The 18,803-nt window shown below is 42.5% G+C and overlaps 1 protein-coding gene and 1 pseudogene across 2 annotated transcripts in view; both read left to right on the top strand.

Moving 5' to 3' along the window:
* Nucleotides 1-18,803, top strand: part of NSD3 (nuclear receptor binding SET domain protein 3) — a 1,769,888-nt gene that overhangs the window by 522,694 nt on the left and 1,228,391 nt on the right. The window lies entirely within an intron of this gene.
* Nucleotides 790-13,038, top strand: LOC147683150 (proton-coupled zinc antiporter SLC30A2 pseudogene; annotated as a pseudogene).

Below are 18,803 nucleotides of genomic sequence, written 5' to 3'. Positions count from 1 at the left end.
GACTGGGGCGCTGGAAAAAGAGAGAGAGGCCGCTGTACTGGAAGAGACCGCGAGGAGCTGGGGAGAGACAGTTGGGGCGGAGAGAGACAGTGAGGGGCAGACAAGAGAGTGGCTCAGGAGAGACAGTGGAGGCACAGAGATACCGTGAGAGGCAGGACAGAGAGGGGGCCTGGGGGAGCCAGTAGGGGTAGGAGGAGAGAGAGGGGCTGTGGAGAGACAGTGGGGATGGAGAGAGACAGAGGGTTCGACAAGAAGATTGTCGAGATGTCACCGACAGACTTAGGGCGTAGACCGGGAGAGAGGGGGGCAAGGAAAGGGTGAGGGAGAGCCAGAGATGGTGAACAGGGCTCCAGACAGGAGCAAGGGCAGGATAAGGGCAGTGTAGGGTTAGAGAAGGGGCAGGGAGCATGGGCAAGGTGCAGTAACAGGGAGCGTGTCCGGGAGCCAGGACAGAGTGCAGGGGTTGGGACAGGGAGCAGTGGCAGAAAGGCAGACATATTGGGCAGAACAAGGGACAGAGGGGGAGTGCAGCGATAGAGGACAGTGGTGAGCAGGGCAGGGACTGGTGCAGGGACCTTAGCTATGGATATGCAGTGAGTAGGGAGTGGGACAGAGGCAGGATCCTGTGGCACAGAACCGGACAGACAGGGGGGTACCGGAAGCACGGAGTGAGAGCAGGGGAGGACAGAGAGCAGAAACGGGACAGGGTGTAGGGGGCGATAGAATGGGCATGGAGCCGGGCAGGGAGAGGGCACCGGAAGCACGTGGTGAGAGTGGGCAGGGAATATTATGCAAATCACCTCACCATTACGAGCAGTTAACATCGTAATGGTGGGTTTTATCCTGCATCAGACTGGGCATGGTCATAGTCATGGCCCTACGGAAGGATCACATGAACATTCGCACAAGACCACCCCCGAGAAGGAGCAGAGCACCAGTGTGCGAGCTGCCTTCATTCATGTTGTGGGGGACCTGTGTTGTGAATGTATCTAGGACCCAATTTAAATATTCTCGATTCATGCCCTTATGCGGTTATAACAAATCATATCCTTATAAAGGCATAAGAATCATATCCATATTTAGTCATAGCCAATGCAGTCCAAATACGGCAAGGCTACTTCCCTGGACTCCTAGAAAGTACAACGCGTTCTTTAAACAAACCAAGCCTCCAGCAGCCCGGGAATTCCCCCTGCTTCTGTTTTGATTTGTCCTAGAACTCCTGAGAGTTACTGAAAGAATTGCCAATTCTTAGTGACGTTTTATGTCCAACCTTACGTCAAACACGGCACCTTCCAGGTATAAATATACCAGCATTTGCCTTAAGCAACACAGGGTGGTTTGGAGCAGATCGGCTATCTACTTATTCGAAGCCCAGCTGATGCGAGTGCCGAAGGAAGCCGTCCCTCCCATTGACGCACTGAGAGAGACGCTGTCTTTTCTCCTGCCGAGAAAATCCAGCTCCAGTGTTTCCAGTCACCCTTGCGGGTTGCTGGAAGATAGAGTCCTGAGAAAGAGATACAAGACCTCCTTCATTCGATAACCAAGGTACGGAGCTGATTAGATCCTCAGAGAATTCTTGATTCAGATTCTTGGCAAAAACTATCTTAACTTAAACTGCAACTCCCTTACTCCTTCCCATGTACTAGGCTTAGGTTAGGTACACTGGGGTAGGCGTATTCTAGAAGCACCAGTTGAGTACGTTTAGTCAACTTTTTTCATTGTATGTATTGTATATATTTTATCCGTTTTGAGTATCATATGGCTCAGAAACCATATCAATGCTTTTACAGTATTATTCCATAATACTCCTTTTACTGTACGCACTTTAGTTTATGATAAGTATTGCAATTGTGGCAATTCATTTCTCTTGCATGAGAAAGAAGACTGCTCAATAAATAACCACTTTTATTGAAAACGCCCGTCTCTCTATTTCTCTGCACTCTGGTGAAACTAAGCATGCACGATTGACTGAGTGAAATAGCTATCTATTGTTTTCACACGACTCTGGAGATATACTCCTTATTCAGGAGGGAGCAAAGTTGTCATGTTTATGCGGTTTTCAGAAACTAATCCCTTCTTGTCTAATCAGGAAAGTTAACTTCTTCCTATTTATTCGAGAAAGTTTCTAGTGACCTCTGAGCTAGCTGGCATACCTAATTAAGTCTAACATATTCAGTAGAGACCTAGTCGACCTCAGTCCTACGTCTAAACTACCGTTTGTTATTCCAGTGCGCAGAGCCTATTGGGAATATAGGAACTACACTACGTGGCGCCCAACGTTTGGTGAGGTGATAATCTAACGCAAGATACTAGAGTAACTCATTCGTGCTTTTCACACAGACCCCTTTTCCCGTAAAAACTCCAATAGACGTCTGGAGTGGGTAAAAGGTTAATATCCGCCAAAACTTAGTAGGAAGAGATTCCTATATATTCGTTTTTGGTTTAGTCAACTTTGAAGGATACAGTGTTCCAAAATATTGTGCACCTAATCTCTGTTTCCTTGAAACTTGATCTGCAAACTTTCAGTCAGTAAAATGCCCGAAAGTGACGACGAAAGAGATGCTTTGGCAGCTCAACTCTTAGCAGATGACACAATTATCAAAAATTATGACCCAAATGCTTTAATCATCCCGGTCAATATAAGAAAAACCATAACTATAAAACTTATAGAAAATGGAGTATCATCAAGATGTGGTACAGTCGTATTTGTGGTAGAGGCCCATGAATATCGGCAGACAGAGGTATTCTATTCCTGGATACATTTTCCAGCAGCACATGCTGTAACACACGACTTCCACTACTACAAAATCTCCAGAGGAATACTCTCCTTTCGAGGAAGTTGAAATTCCACTAACATACCAAGAGTACCTGCTCTGGTGTAATGGCACCCTAAAACATCAAAATCACATTACCAGGCTCGGTCCACTAGGTAGATCAGGAGCCACCTGGGCGGTTCTAGCCAGCTATACACCACACCCCGACATTGAAAAAATGTCAAGCGAAGAACTCTTAGTTAAAATAAAAGATTCAACAAAAGCATATAGAGATTTAGTTCAATTAACAGTTGACGGTACAACCTACCGACTAAAAAGAATAATTGAAAAATCCTATGAAGAATTACGTAGAGATAGTTTGTGTGGTAAACCAGTAAAACCCCAACTAATTGAAAATCCTGAAAAAATGTTCATTAAAAATAAGCTCAATTCTCAAAAGAAGAAGTGGGAGGGTAATAAGCAAACCTCTCCTAAAGAAAAACAGTTTCAGACCATAGGAAGGTCTCCCCAACGAAGAGATAGATCTCCAGAACGGCGGGGCAAGTCTCCACAACGGGAGCCCTCTGAAAAAAGATACAACCTTAGAAATAGGGTCAATTTGAGAAAACCTGACAGATATCAAGATATTGATACACGTCCCTCTCAATCTTTTCAGACTTGCTCACAAAAATCAGAAAGAAGAGTACGGTCAGAAAACAAAGAAGAGCACGTCAAGTCCAAAGACAAGGAACCTGCTCATCAAAGTAAAAAATTACAATTTCCAAGAAAGAAGGTAGCCAGCATTAACCACATCGCTGCAGCGACTATTCCGCAGCTGCGCTAAAAGGGCGGGGCGGGCGCACGGCGGCCGCATGCTGGTGACAGAACCGCTCCGTCACCAGCCGCGGTTGGGCTGTGCTCGTGACGGAGCGGTTCCGTCATGGCCCCGCCCGCCTAATAGAAGGCGCAGGCGCGAAATCAGCGCCGCGCAGGCGCGGCGGCCGGGCCATGACGGAACCGCTCCGTCATTAGCACAGCCCAACCGCAGCTGATGACGGAGTGGTTCCGTCATCAGCATCGAACCGGTTACAATAAAACATGCCGAGAATTCTGAGGACACAACTGAAAAACGGAGAGTGGGCCCGGACAATGCTAGACAGCGCAGCAGAAGTGACCATAGCTCACAAGATCCTGATGAATCTTCTGGAGCAGTGGACACGAATGAATACATTCAAGTGGAAGCTACAGACACTCAAGTTAGCGTGCCCCATAAACTATATGAAATAACATTACGTATAGATGGAGATAAAACTATGAAAATATAAGGTCTCTTTTGGGATAATCTATCTAAAGGCTATGATATCCTTCTAGCAGAGAAAGACTGGCCACCAGAGTTTGTCAGGGAGTGCCCACATGGCGAAAAAATGATTATGCCTGCCTTCTCAAATCACATTCCAATTCATAAAAAATACACATTTGCAAGAAAATGGGCAGTGGCCCAAGCCCCTGCATTATATAAAAATCATGTAGGGTGGGATAAGGATTCTCCACACCATAAAAACCAGTTAAAAAATCATCCGACTGCACAGAGGCAGTATCCAGTTAAGCAAGAAGCTAAAAACAAGTCCGAGAAATTTTAGACCAACTTGAATATCAGGGGGTGATTGAAACATGCACCTCACAAATGAATAATCCTTTTTTTCCTGTCTCCAAGCCAGACGATTCATATCGTCTAGTTTTGGACTACAGACAGCTAAACTCCTGCTGTAAAAAATTTGCAGTACAAAATTCACACAGTGCAGCACTAATGAATAACATCGTTCGCAAAAAATATAAAACGACATTAGATATTTCAAATGGTTTCTTCTGTCAAAACATAGCACCTGAAAGCAGATATTTAACCGCTTCTCCAGCATGGGAGCACAAAAGCAATTTTGTCGTCTCCCACAGGGATTCAAGAACAGCCCAAGATTATTTTCAGCCAGGGTAACAGAGTTACTACAAATATATGATGATAAGGCATTATCTTATGTCGATGACATCTATCTTACAGATGATGACCTGGAGACTCACTTGAAAACAGTGAACACCATCATTCTTGGGTTTGCATCTGAAGGGTACAATTTAACTTTAAAAAATCACGAATTGCCCATCTAACTGTCCTATTTTTAGGATATGAGTTATCAAATGAAGGCAAAAGCCTAGCAGACAACTTCTTAGAGAAGTGTGCAGTACTCCAAGCTCCAAAAACACTGAAAAACTATCAATACTAGGTTTCCTTAATTTCGGAGGAACATACATTCTAAATTATGCAGAGAGGGTTAAGCCTCTTTAATAAAACCTGATTTCAAACCAATTAATTGGACTAAAAAACACACAGAAATCTTAAGATCATTACAGACAGACATGTTAACTAAAACAAAACTGCAAACGCGCAAACGAACGTAACCTTGTAATCCGAGTCATCCCAGGAAGATGCGGATTCACATACCTGACCTCTAATGAGGGAGAAACGGTACCAATAGCTTACAAATCGCACCTGTACACACAACCTGAAATGAAATTCAGTGCTACTGAAAAAATTCTAACTGCGGTTCAAACCGCTGTAACAAAAGAAAGAGCCCTAGCCCAAGGGAAGAGAATATCTGTTTTAACAGCAGTATCAGCCCTTTAGGCAGTAACAAGACCACGCATTCCGAAGGATGTGGCACTAAATCCAAATGGATACAATGGGAAAATTCTCTTGCCAAAGAAGACGTGAAACACGCTTTTGATCCCAAAATGAAAAAACTAGAAGATCTGGAATACGAACATGAATGTCCTCTGTCAATCGAAATTCTGCCTCTCGAACAGTACACCTGTGTAATCTACACAGACAGATTTGCACAACACTACGTTGTGGAAAAACAAATTTACAATGCAGCGTGCGCGATCTTTAAAGGTCGCTGGCGCTTAGGTAAATTCAGACCGATGGTCACTAAAACTGAATCAATCAGAAAATGTACAGCTCAGCGAGCTGAACCATTAACTTTGAAGATGGCGCTTGAAAATGCCGATCACGAATTCCCCACACTAATAGTGTGCGATTCGCATTACTGTGTCGAATCTTACAATAATTCCTTGCAGACCTGGATTAAAAACGGTTACATAGATGAGACAGGTGCCTCAATAACATATAAAAAACTATGGGAACAAGTAGTTCTTTTGCAGAAAGAACTACGAAAGACTCACGTGATACATACGCAGTCTCTTCAACGTGATGGCGTTCACGTTGCAGGGAATTCATTGGCTGACAGAGCTACGGCGGCAGCTGGTCAACCGGCTTCCGTAGCCACAAAATAGCGTTCTAAAAACCAAATAGATGGAGAAACGCTACTAGCAGTGAAAGCCTCAATGGAAGGCAATTATGCGGCGTTACCTCTAAACTATCCACTCGGAAATACATACATAATTGATGCGAACTTCGTTCCGTTTGCTCAAATCCCTGGAGTGGGGATAGAGTAATTCCAAACACGAACCGGAGAATCTTCTTGATACAAGAAGCACACATGGGATTGGGTCTGAGGCACCAAGAGATCCTGAAATCTCTAATAGAATTACAATCACGATACTGGTGGCCGGGAATGAGCGTGCAAATTTATAACTTTGCAATGAATTGTCAGGACTGCAATAGAGATCGCAGTTGTGAACCGGACCAGACACCTGCCCAGACACCTCTATTAGACAGCATTAGGCTATCTACACGCAGACATCCATACAGAAGAATGCAGTCCCATAAATATTAAGACGAGATTCATTTAGATGAGGCCCCCAGCTCTCGGCTGACACCAGAACTGTTATAAAAGATTTGAGAGTCTTTATCGGCACATACGCAATCGGCGTGCTACATTCTGACCAGGGTCCTGCGTTTAGCTTTCGGGCTTACAAGGAGGCCATGGCCAGCATGGGCATTGCATTGAGGTACTCTAGTCCATTCCATCCCGAGGGAAATGCGGTAGTGGAGAGAAAAAACTGTGACATAAAGCAATCTATAACAGCAAGGGTTTTAGGTTCGGGTGACGGGTGTATCAAACATCTGATAAATGTCCAACGTAGTCTTAATAACATGCCAAGAAATTCTCTAGGAGGTATCAGTACGTACAAACTTTTGTTTGGTACTAGAATGATCATCCAGGACTTGGATTGTCAGACTTCAGTGGTGAAACAAAAAACCTTTGATATCAAAGATCATTTGGCTGTTTTACAGGACTTGAATGAAACAAGAAAAAGTCTAAGTAACGAAAAGCTAAAGCCAACGACCACTGAAAAAAACCACCTGTCCCAGCAAGACCTCTCTGGATTCCAAAGATTGGGGATCTGGTCAGAGAAAAGATCGCGGTGAAGAAGGAATTTGGGCCTTCTTACAGAAAAGCAGTACCTGTCTTAGCTGTCAGCGGAACAAGATCAGTAGTACTACCACCCCTTGCTGGTAAAAAGGAGAACCGAGTTGTATCAATCGACCTAGTGAAACCACAACCATGTGGCCAATAATTAACAGTAGGCCCAGTGGACTCCCAAGAAATAGCAGAAGACCAAATCTTGCTACAATCCAAGAGGTTCAAACTGAGAGACTAATCACATTTGATAAACCTGCAGTGAATACAAAAGGACTATGCAACAAAGCCATGGACCTTGTGCCTCTTGAAACCCAAATTGCAACAGTTTGTCAAGAAACACCTGTCTATAACGATGTAGCCTCGGACTATACAAATGTACCAAAAGAAAATCCAAAGATCAATGAAAATCCGAAAGCAATTCCACCAATTGACAGAACTGCATCTGGCTACTTTATCAACTTTGATGACTTTTCCGATGATCCAATAGAACATGGAGACAAGCCAGCAACAAAAACTTTTAAAGAAAAAGTTACAGAACTCTTTCATCAACTTGGAGAAACATATCTGATTTCACCCTGGATTGAACTATGGATTGTGTTAGGTGTACTCTAATTTTGTGTAGATTCATTGATAGAAAATATAGTACAATGGACACAGCAAGTCAGAACATCAACTTGGTCCTGAAACCACACAGATACTCTCACATCGAAAAAAGAGAGCTATCATCTGTGAACATCACAGCCATCCCTATACCTGGTATTATAGCATGGGACAAAACTGACTATGAAATCTATGGCCCGGTTGAGCTCTTGAAATATCCACACCAATTCAAGATCTCTTTAAGTGACTTTGTATCACCTAGTACTTTCTCTGATGATTGGGACTTTGAAAATATGAATAATATGATGTCAGATTTAGAAATGTCAGCAAAATTTACAGAACATGATTATTTACAGGGTTCATCGAATTATGAAGAAATGTATTGTTTCAACCACTTTGGGCATCATTATCTGCATAAATCTGCTAATCCTAGAAATGTTTTCAGTTATAATCAGTGGGAACATTGTCCAACTCCGCCAAAAGGCAATTCAAAAATATTTAATTAGAAGTTTTCATACTATTCAGGGTTTAATTACACTAATCCAGAAACGTTTTATTTTAAAATTATGAATAAGACATGAGTGAAAAACATGTTGACAAATACTAAATTGATTTATTCTGAACATTTTTATGAAAAAATGTCTACATTTGGTTTTAAATTTTGAAAAAACAACATTGAGACAAAAACCATGTGGGGTACAAAAGAATGGCAGGTACAAGGTTTAGAATCATTGTTTAGAGCCTGCATGATCCCAGAACAAATAATGTTCCTGAATGACACCATTCAACAAACAACCTGTCTTGGTCTAGCCAAGATAAAAGATGTAAACAACCCGTCTATACCAAAGCCTCTGCCTGATAGAAACACCACTACAGATGAGGGGTTAGACGTGTCCTATATTTTAAAACAAAACAGAACTATTCCTGATTGGAACAAATGGTTGATGTGGCCCACAGACACTAATAACTGTCAAGATAGATTCCTGAACAGAATACAGGGGTTCAAACAGAATAGGCCAGACCCAAGATATTCCCAAAGACAACATCCAGGGATAATTACAACATACAGTGTAGGAAAACTATGTCTAGAAAGGCTACAGAAATCCACACTACCTGAAATTAAGCAACACTTAACTTTACGAAGGTGCTGACTTGCGAGATTTCATAATGGGACCTCGCAAACAGCGTCAAAAACGTTTCGTATTACCCGGTATATACGCAGCTTACAATGAAGCTTTGAAAATAACACAAATTAAAACTGCAGAAAAAATACGAGAAATTGATCGTATTAATTTGGAAAAATCACTTTCTGTAGTGGACAATGGGTTATCGACTCTGTCCTCCAGAATTTATTCACTGGACAGCATTGTATCATCTGCTATAGATATAATAGAACAGGATATGCTAATGTTACAACATGGCCAGTCCCAATTACGTTCTATTGTACAGTTAGGCTGGACGTTACAAAATCTGCGTTCAGGCAACGTGCCATGGCGTCTAATCAACACAACGTCATTTTTTTCTATCTTTAACCTTACTGATAGACAAATCTCTTTGGCACAAAGAGGGGCAGACTATACGATACTGAGCATTGAAAAACTAGAAAGATTACCATTGACAATGTCAGAAAGACCTGTCATTGAATGGATAATACATGGTACCATTACATTCCCGATAACAACTTTTCAGTTTCAATACTGCCAAAAGTATATACCAGCAGGCCTGTATGAAAGGTTGGGTAAAGGATACATCAAGTCAACCTGGAATTTACCTTATACACATAGATGTTATAGTGAAGGGAAAAAGAGGTATTTCTTAGTGGTAACAATTGTAAAAAATCACTAAGCGGTACACCTATGTGTCAAGGTATTAACTTGCATGGAGCCTGCGAAGGTTCATCAAACAACCTTTCATGTCACCAGCATGGCACCCCTGCTACACAGATAGAACCTTTTTTCAGACATCTTTCCAACGGCAGCTACGTTGTAATAAGTGACCACAGCTGTTGTGACATGGTGCCAGGAAAAGCCTTTCTCGTGAGCGTTACTTCCATGGTCACTTGTTGTATGCAAGTATTGTATCCAAACAGCAATCCAGACATGGAGGCGGCAATATGGCCTTCTGTGAATATCTCCTCTATTCGAATTGATACTTTAAGCAGAATGAAGTCTATTCTTTTACAGACAACTGTGCCTTTAACCTCGTCCAAAGAAATGTATGACCTGCAAGTTGCAAGGACAGCGGCAGAGATACATACCCTATTATCGACAAATTGCCCCGTGCATTTCGTAGAAATGTTAAGCCAAATCTTAAACATGTCAGATACCAGAGGCACCGCACATGTATTTAAGACAATTTTTTCGGGACTGTTAGCACCCTTTGAAGCAGTTCTGGGCATCTTCCCGAATTTTGTGCATTCTCTATTCGGTGGCCTGCCTCTTATTTTGGGACTTGTAGCAGGAATTTTATTTTTGTTCCTTCTGCTCCGATATGGCAAGCCAAGTCACAGAAACGATCCTAGCAATACGATACCGAGAACGTATCACTAAAGTCCTCAGATTGGCCCGGCTAAGAGATCTAAATACCACCTGGTTTGTTTCATTCAGACCAATCTTGCAAAATTGCATCTTACCTGTGCTTCGATTTCTGCTATGCGGAGAAGAATGCGTGTTGGACGTCTGTCTTACACTACCATCAGCAGTACCAATGGATATCAATGCTTTGCTCGGTCCGGTAACGACTCATGCAATGTGTTGTCCCCAGCGGCTACCTATTCTGATGACGGCATTCGTTGAGACTTCACCATTACGATTAGGTGGCAGTGAATTACGAGATGAAAGCGGCACCACCCAGGTACAACCTTCCGTGACCATTGCTGATCCTGACATCGATGATGGCAATGCATCGCACATATGCACTATTTCCACTTTTTCTGAGTTGGCTCAACTTTCACCTACTGTTGTAGACAAATTTTTTGCCGGCCTATCTGAGGTAATGTTCTCTCCTAACAACGAGAATAATATTTGAAACAGCGAGCACACAGCGTTCCCTGAACTCTGAATTCGGCCTTCAATTTTTATAAACAACACTGCTGAAAACATTTGCAACTATTTTTTCCCATGAAAGCAAAATTATTATTTTTCCAAATTTCCAAAATATTTTCCTTTTTTTGGCTCAAGGTACTCTGCTTAAAGTAGAACTATTCTTAGAGAACAGAACTTCTATTTTTAGAACACTCTAGAGACAATATTTTGAATCAGCCTCTAGCACATGTACAGTCTTGTATAAATATGTGATGAAATGGTCTCGACTTTTTTCTTCTGTATTAAGAGCCATTTCATTAATGTAAATTTCGTGATTCATTCAGTCAACATTCTAAATGAACAAAATTTATCTGAATGATACCACTGCTTCAAAGCGTACAGTATAATACTCATTTTCGTGTATCTATACCATTTCAAATGCATTTGATGTATTTTGGGGTGGGCTGGAAAACACATGCATACTTATATGTTTATATATTGCTTAGTTTTTAGTAATGAGGACATTATACGTGGAGTGGGTGTTGTGATTGTATCTAGGACCCAATTTAAATATTCCCAATTCATGCCCTTATGCTGTTATAACAAATCATATCCTTATAAATGCATAAGAATCATATCCATATTTAGTCATAGCCAATGCAGTCCAAATACAGCAAGGCTACTTCCCTGGACTCCTAGAAAGTACAACGCGTTCTATAAACAAACCAAGCCTCCAGCAGCCCGGGAATTCCCCCTGCTTCTGTTTTGATTTGTCCTAGAACTCCTGAGAGTCCTGAAAGAACTGCCAGTTCTAAGTGAAAGTTCTTAGTGACGTCTTATGTCCAACCTTACGTCAAACACGGCACCTTCCAGGTATAAATATACCAGCATTTGCCTTAAGCAACACACAGTGGTTTGGAGCAGATCGGCTATCTACTTATCCGAAGCCCAGCTGATGCGAGTGCCGAAGGATGCCGTCCCTCTCATTGACGCACTGAGAGACGCTGTCTTTTCTCCTGCCGAGAAAATCCAGCTCCAGTGTTTCCAGTCACCCTTGCAGGTTGCTGGGAGATCGCCAAGACCTCCTTCATTCTATAACCAAGGTATGGAGCTGATTAGATCCTCAGAGAATTCTTGATTCAGATTCTTGGCAAAAACTAACTTAACTTAAACTGCAACTCCCTTACTCCTTCCCACTTACTAGGCTTAGGTTAGGTACACTGGGGTAGGCGTATTCTAGAAGCACCAGTTGAGTATGTTTAGTAAACTTTTATCATTGTATGTATTGTATATATTTTATCCGTTTTAAAGTATCATATGGCTCAGAAACCATATCAATGCTATTACAGTATTATTCCATAATACTCATTTTACTGTACGCACTTTACTTTATGATAAGTATTGCAATTGTGGCAATTCATTTCTCTTGCATGAGAAAGAAGACTGCTCAATAAATAACCACTTTTATTAAAAACGCCTGTCTCTCTATTTCTCTGCACTCTGGTGAAACTAAGCATGCACGATTGACTGAGTGATATAGCTATCTATTGTTTTCACACGACTCTGGAGATATACTCCTTATTCAGGAGGGAGCAAAGTTGTCATGTTTATGCGGTTGTCAGAAACTAATCCCTTCTTGTCTAATCAGGAAAGTTAACTTCTTCCTGTTCATTCAAGAAAGTTTCTAGTGACCTCTGAGCTAGCTGGCATACCTAATTAAGTCTAAAATATTCAGTAGAGACCTAGTCGACCTCAGTGCTACGTCTAAACTACCGGTTATGTTATTCCAATGCGTAGAGCCTATTGGGAATATAGGAACTACACTACACCTGGTGCAGAGCGTTGGGGTAGTGGTGGCTTCTTAGGTCATCTACTTCAAGCCAGAGTATAAAATTGTGGATCCCATCTGTACGTTCCTCGTTTTTTCCATCCTGGTCCTGGGGGTCACACTATACTAGCAATACTGATGGATGTGCTGTTCGTACTGATGGAAGGGACTCAAGGGGCATAGAGTAGACTTCAGTGCTGTGAAGGAATCTCTGCTGCGCATCCCGGGACTGAAGGCGCTGCACAGCCACCACATCTGGGCACTAACTGTGTCTTAGGCAGTGCCATCGGTGCACATTGCGATCAATAAAGATGCTGATGCCAAGGTATTGCTCAAAGAAGCCAGCACCCAGTTACAGAGCAAATTTAACTTCCACACCATGACAATCCAAATTCCACATTGAGAACTAATCGGAGGATATGAAAGACCGCTCTGAATGTCGAGACCCCTCTGACTGAAGACTCCCTGTTCGCCCTTAGCAAAGAGGCTCGATTGATGGACCTGTGTAACACAGCTGTGTGTGGGAACAAGTCGGAGGTGCAGGAGGCCTTTTGACAAAAAAAAGGTTGTTGTTACACTGATGCTAGCTTTCTAACTCCTGCCTTCATTTCAATATTACATCCAATAGTTGTCACCAACCTCCCCTGCCATGCCCCATTTAAGCTTCTACCTCTCAAGCTGGTCCATTCTCAGCCTGTGCTGACTGAACCAGAGGTGGGCTGGACCACAATGTGCCTTTTCACCTGCCTCTGTGTGCTCTTCAGGGACACAGGCAGCTCTGGCTTCTCAACTCTGGCCTCTCCACTGTGAGGCCTTGAATGTTTCATGGTGTTGTGTGGCCACTCAGGAGGTTATGTATGGTTGTTTTGTCGTCTGTTTGTGTGACAATGTTATTGGTTGGTAGTCTGTGCCAATGCTTGTCTGTGGGTTTTTGGCTATTTGTGTGCTGATTCTATTGGCTTGTGGGCTGCTTTTTATTGTACATTTTTCTGATAGTACCAAACATTGCCTGCTGTAAGCACAAATAGCCAAGTAGTCTTCCATACCTTGAAAAACACCATCCTACAACATGTCTAAGTTTTACTTATTTTGCAAATGTGGGCCACTTTTTTTTAGCGATTTCATTTGCCTGCCCTATATTTAATAACATAACAGGTCTAGTTACAAAGCGCACGACTACCCGAAGGTGTCCTGGGGCTGAATAACAGATGTTTATTGTTACCCAACTCAAGGCTATTCATTATATCGACCTCAAATGGATGAAAGGATGAGTGGACCTGCTGGGTTTTAAACTTGTGACCATGAGGTTAAGCACAGGACCCTGCAGTGGCTGCTTTAGTGCAGTGAGCCATCAGACCCGGCTTATGGGGCTGCTTTTAATTTGGTGCCAGAGCCTCTTTTCTGTCCCATCCCGACAAACATCCGCCTCCGCTTGCACGGCTTGTGCTTTTTGTTGTGTCACTGTTGTGGCTTGTGCTTTAGCTTTTTGTCTCACTTTGCTGCAGAAGGCAGTGCACATGTGAAAAGGGAAAAAACAAGTTGTTTCTTTCAGTGTTATTGTGTTGAAGCCACAGTATGAGGACCATGGGCTCTGAAGAAATAGGCTTACCGTCAATAAAACATAAAACTGGGCGGGGGAGGTCGCTTGGGGTTTAGTAGCTCACGGCGATTTTCACTGACCAGAAGTAGCTCACACTACACAAAAGTTTGGAGACCCCTGGTTTAGAGTGCCCCATATCAATTCATCCATGAAAGGACTCAAAAGAATCATTCCCCCTAGAGTTCCACCCTCTCCAGTTTCGAATCTTAATATTGTCCTTACAAGACTCATGGGCTCACCATTTGAACCTATGCACAAATGTTAACTACAGTTCCTTACTTGGAAAGTAGCCTTCCTTATAGCCATCACATCTCTTAGAAGAGTTGGTGAACTCCAGGCACTAACCATACAAGAACCATTTTTACAAATTCATCATAACAAAGTCGTTCTTAGGACTAATCCAAAATGTTTACCTAAATTTGTTTCTGCCTTTCACCTCAATCCGTCTGTTGAACTACCAGTGTTTTTCCCTCAACCAGACTCAGTGGCAGAACGTTCTCTTCACACTAGATGTGAAAAGAGCAATACTCTAATACATTGAAAGAACTAAATCTTTTAGAAAACCAAACAACTCTTTGTTGCTTTTTTACCACTGCATAAAGGCAATCCCATTTCAAAAACTGGTATTGCACGATGGATAGTTAAATGCATTCAAATATGCTACATTAAAGCCAAACACACATTAGCTATTCCCCCTAGAGCGCATTCAACACGCAAATTAGGGTCTTCTATGGCATTCCTAGGGAATATACCCTTAGATGACACCTGTAAGGCTGAAACTTGGTCTACACCTCACACATTCACAAAACACTACTGACTAGATGTGCATGCAAAACAACAAGCTAGTGTTGGCCAGGCTGTCTTGAGAACACTTTTTCAAACTATTGCAACAGATACAGGTCCGCGACCGCTGGGAAGATAACTGCTGTATAGTCTATGCTAACGCAAATGATCTACAGCTCATATGCCTCGAACGGAAAATGCTTCTTACCCAGAATGCATCTGTTCTTGGCATGTAGAGCTGTAGATTCATATGCACCCACCCGCCTCCCCGCGTACCTTTATTATCTTACTTAGATACAACACATATGGTCATCTCTTTCTATTCTTACTAACTCCATCATCACCCTTTATGGCTAAAACAATCTGGGGATAGACTCGATGCCCATGCGCACTATCACCTACCTGGTGACTACAAACATTTCTTCTAAGAAAGTGCAAACATCCGAGCCCAACACCAGATGGCGATCTATGCTAACGCATATGAATCTACAGCTCTACATGCCAAAAACAGATGCATACTGGGTAAGTAGCATTTTCCATATATATATTATTCTGTGCACATATGGGTGTCTGAACTTCTATAAAGTGTACGTTGCTGCATTTTACCTACACCCTTCTTGGTGACCTGGTTCAGCATTCTTGGCCGTGCTTGTCTGTTTCCTTCCTTATCTTCAGTGAGTGTCTCCATTACAGTTTTCGGAGGCTGACTTATATACCTTCGAGTTTCTCGGTCTGACTGGCTTTATTTACTGTTCTTGTTGTTTCCTAGTGATGCTCTTCAGCATTCATTGTTCTTTTTCTTTTCCCTATCATTCTGACATTGAAGGATGATTTTATCGAAATTTGTTTCTCTGGTTAGTTCCCTGGACGATCGGTGGGTGCTCTTTATTCCTTGTATGTGTTGCTGTGGCTGAGCATGCTGTGTGTTCTCTTTCCATCTGGTTTTGAGCCTGGACTCTATAGACTATTGTCATTGGTTGCTTTGCATTCCCCGACTTTAGGTTGCGTTTCCTTTGGGACTGCCTCCTCTTTATTTGTTCTCTACCTGTTCTTATTGTCTTATAGCTTTCTACTCCTTTTGGGCATTATATATCCTCTCGGTGAGCATCTTGCTTCACGTATTATTTTCGGATAGTCTGGTCCCTTTCTATCTTTTGGACTGGCTTCTCCTATTGAAGATCTTTGGTGAGGTTAATTTGCAGCCCTCCTCCAAGAATGGTATTGCTTGGGTATCTGATTCTAAGATAATCTGCCTCTAGACCTCTCCATCAAATGGACAAGTTACTTACCTTCGGTAACGCCTTATCTGGTAGAGACAGGATCTAGCCACAGATCCTGATAGATCCACCCATCTTCCTGGCTATGTGGACTAAGGGCCCTGTTGTCCTAGATCCCTTTTTTGCATACTACTACTGTTCGTTCTGTCTGTACTTTTTATTACAAGATGTTGTCCCTTTCTGGCATACTGTTTCCAGAGACTGCTTTCTAAGTGGCTCTGTGTTGTTGCCGTGGAAATAGTCACAAAAGAAACTGACATCAGTGCATCGGGTGAGGGCTTAAAGGGCTCCATTGGAATCAGATTCGGGAGACAATTTCACTACGGAGTCTCTCAACGCCCTTTACCGGCACGCAGAGCTACTGCTGTGGAAAAACGTCCAGATCCACTCTGGCACCTGGGGAGGATTTTAAAATCCGTAATCTGCAGCTTGATCCTTTCTCTACCAGATTAGATGTTACTGAAGGTAAGTAACTTGTCCATTTGAGACCACCGATTCCAGCATGCATCTGAACTGTTAACCCATTGGGGCTCCCTCTAGAGGGCAAAATGATGATTGAGCAAATTAACAATGATTACCAAGAGTTATGATTGATTGCCTCATTTCACCTGTGAACAAGGTCAAGGTAAAAACGCATCCGGTATTATGAACTGCCGAATGTTAATTAAATGATAACATTGCGATCGCAAGAGTGTGACTCCTCTTTCTTTGTAAAGGAGAATGAATATATAATAGATTTTGTTCAGTATTATTCGAACAATCCGCACGGGTATTTAAGCTGGTATTATCTTTTCAGTACTTCATGTGACACACCAAATGAAATTTTTGGAGGCTATCTGTATGTCAGGAATATTGTCATAGCAAATTCTATACACCATCAGCAAATGTATTTAAGATGTTGTGTATTTTGTTATTTTAACACTGAGCTAAATAAGTGAACTCCTGTATAGATATGTCAGCCGTGATTTGTTGCTGACAAACTTTCTTCCTTGTCTATGAAATGAGCAATCACGTGGTGAATTTCAAACATGCACTGTCACTTTAAATAGAGCACTGTTAACATTTACGTTGTCATGTGAACAAGGCTCCACAGAGCCAAAACGCCATGCAGCATATTTCTGCAACAATTTAAAATAACTTTGCACCAACCTAAATGTGCCTGTCGGATGTGTCCTTCCGGTGAGGCAGGAGTAGTTATCTGCTGATGGACTCGGTTTGAGGCATACTTGTGGCTGGTGAGTTTCGAATGGCCAGAACACGGTACCCCCTCCAAATACTCAATGGACAACGCCGAAGTCGAAACTATGTCCAGGCTTGCCTTGGAGTGAATGTGCTCCGGAAGGAGAAGGGCGTTTGACCCCCAGAACCTGCATAGTACACGAGAGCCACACGGAAGGAAAGGGAAGACTGCTGGAACCGAGTCGGAGGACGCTGAACACTGGGAGACGACCCCTGACACAAGTGGCTCTGAAGTAAGCGGGTTTCTGGGCAGGAGAGTTACGTGCATAAGGGCGCACTTCTAATTGTTTATCGTAACATTTGAGGATTAGACGCCTGTTAACACTGTTTAGTGCAGACATGTCGGCTGACAACGTCTAAGTTCAGGAGGCAGCAGCATTAACCATGTTTTCCGACAGCTCACCCATTCCCAGTAATATACGAGGACGAACGAATGATGAAGCCGGTAGCAGCAACAATACGCTAAAAGATATTTTTAAATCATTGGAGAAAAAGTTAGAGTGAACAAGCAAAATGGTTGGAATCCAAGTCTCTTCAAAGATATATTGATGTCAATCGCATCCCCCGGGGCTTACGTATTTTAACTGCTCCTACGTATGAAAATCCCAATCCGGATTTAATGAGAGGGTGGGCAGAAAGTAATTTAGAAGCCTCCCGCCGATTAGTGCTCATACTCATTAAATATGCGACATTGATCGAGCTGTACTGCTCACAGAAATAGCAGCACTATATGAGCAGTTAGAGTAAATGGGGGAACAGGATGAAAAAACTAAATTAACAAATTAAATGAATATACGGCTAAAAAACAGAAGCAGCAAAAATAATGGAGAGGAAAACTTACAAGTTTCAGCGTGACCGCAATGACTATGAGCTAGATCAAATCTTTACATTCTCAAGAAAGTATGATGCTTTGCCTGGCCCGACCTCCAAAAATCCATCCAAGCCAAAATTTAACAGAAAAACAAAAGATCAGACAGATTCCTCAGTATCTGAGATCAGTTCGGAAATTGATACCGAGTCTGAATCAGAGCTCCGCAATAATGCTGCATCGGGCTCACAGATCAAGCCTTCACCTGGACAGGAGATCAGTTTTTTATGCCAGGAAAGGTTGCAGTAGCTCCGGCCACGAATTCAAAGAAATTACAAAGACAATGGGCAAATTACAAGCGATGGCAAAAGCCCTGGGCGAGGAAGAGGAACAAATTATCAAAAACAAAAGAGAGGCAGGGGCCAATGGTTAACCAAACAATAGCAATGAGGAATTATTCCAATCATACTATCATCAACCTCACTCCTTTGCAGCTTTCAGTGGATGAAGAAAACA

This window comes from Lissotriton vulgaris, chromosome 11, assembly GCF_964263255.1.
Source record: "Lissotriton vulgaris chromosome 11, aLisVul1.2, whole genome shotgun sequence".
NCBI classification, from domain to species: domain Eukaryota; kingdom Metazoa; phylum Chordata; class Amphibia; order Caudata; family Salamandridae; genus Lissotriton; species Lissotriton vulgaris.
The sequence above is the reverse complement of the archived record's forward strand: the minus strand, read 5'-3'. Positions and strand labels throughout refer to the sequence as shown.